Genomic DNA, 876 nt, shown 5'->3' with positions numbered 1-876 from the left:
AAAGGACGCTGATTATCCGGGAAAGCCATGGAGAAGAGGGCATCTGGGTCACAGACAAATTTGTAGACGTATCGCTCTCCAGCCACCTTCTGCATGATGCCCTTTTCATAGTAATAGCGGAGAGAGCGGCTCAGCTTGTCATAGTTCATGGCTGGCCGGTTCTTCTGGATGCCCCAGCGCCGAGCAACCTCTTCCGGTTCTATCAGCTTGAACTCCATGCCTCGGCCTGTCCAGGCAATGAAGTGGGCATTGGCTGGGTCATCAAGAAGGGTGACCAGGAACTGCCACAGCTGAAGGGAACCTCGCCTCTGGTAAGGGGGCCCCTCTCGATACATGGTAGGCTCCTGTTTGACTTTGCCTTCCAGTCTCTCAGGCACAACACAAGTGTCGTCAAAGTATAATCGAGGATCTTTTTCATATGAAAAACCTTCATGGCTGCTGGAGAAATAACCCCCTCTCATGTAGGATGACTGACAGTTAGGCACTTCTGAATCGACGCAGTAATCCCGAGGCTCCTGCTTGATTCCCATTGGTGACTGGAACCCGTGTGCTGGGGGCCCTGGCATGCCCGGGACCCCATGTTCATAGAGTGGGTCATGGTATTCTTGTTTGAATCCCTGAGGGGCGGGGAGCTGCAGGGACAATAGGCTCTGACATTTGCCGATGGTAACTGGGGCGATTATCTCCAGGAACTCCTGGCTGAGGAGGGAAGGGGTGGCAGGGTTCAGACAGTTGTCTCTGAAATCTCTGTTCTGATGGATACTGGTTTTCAGGCATCATCTTTGGCATCTGCAGGGGTTGATCTACAGTGCCATACTTTTGCAGCACAACTCCTATTCTTCTTCCTTTTTTTTTTTTTTTTTGAGACGGAGTCTC

At 51.6% G+C, this 876-nt stretch overlaps 1 pseudogene across 1 annotated transcript; it reads right to left on the bottom strand.

Annotated features, from left to right (window-relative positions):
* Positions 1–5: 5 nt before the first annotated feature.
* LOC108520687 (ETS translocation variant 5 pseudogene) lies at positions 6–797 on the bottom strand (annotated as a pseudogene). The gene has a single exon (XR_001882972.1). The product of XR_001882972.1 is annotated as an ETS translocation variant 5 pseudogene (transcript).
* Positions 798–876: the final 79 nt, after the last annotated feature.

The sequence above is a fragment of the Rhinopithecus bieti genome, unplaced genomic scaffold (assembly GCF_001698545.2).
Source record: "Rhinopithecus bieti isolate Rb0 unplaced genomic scaffold, ASM169854v2 scaffold_54934, whole genome shotgun sequence".
NCBI classification, from domain to species: Eukaryota; Metazoa; Chordata; class Mammalia; order Primates; family Cercopithecidae; genus Rhinopithecus; species Rhinopithecus bieti.
Note: the sequence above shows the minus strand (reverse complement) of the source record. Positions and strands in the feature narration are given on the sequence as shown.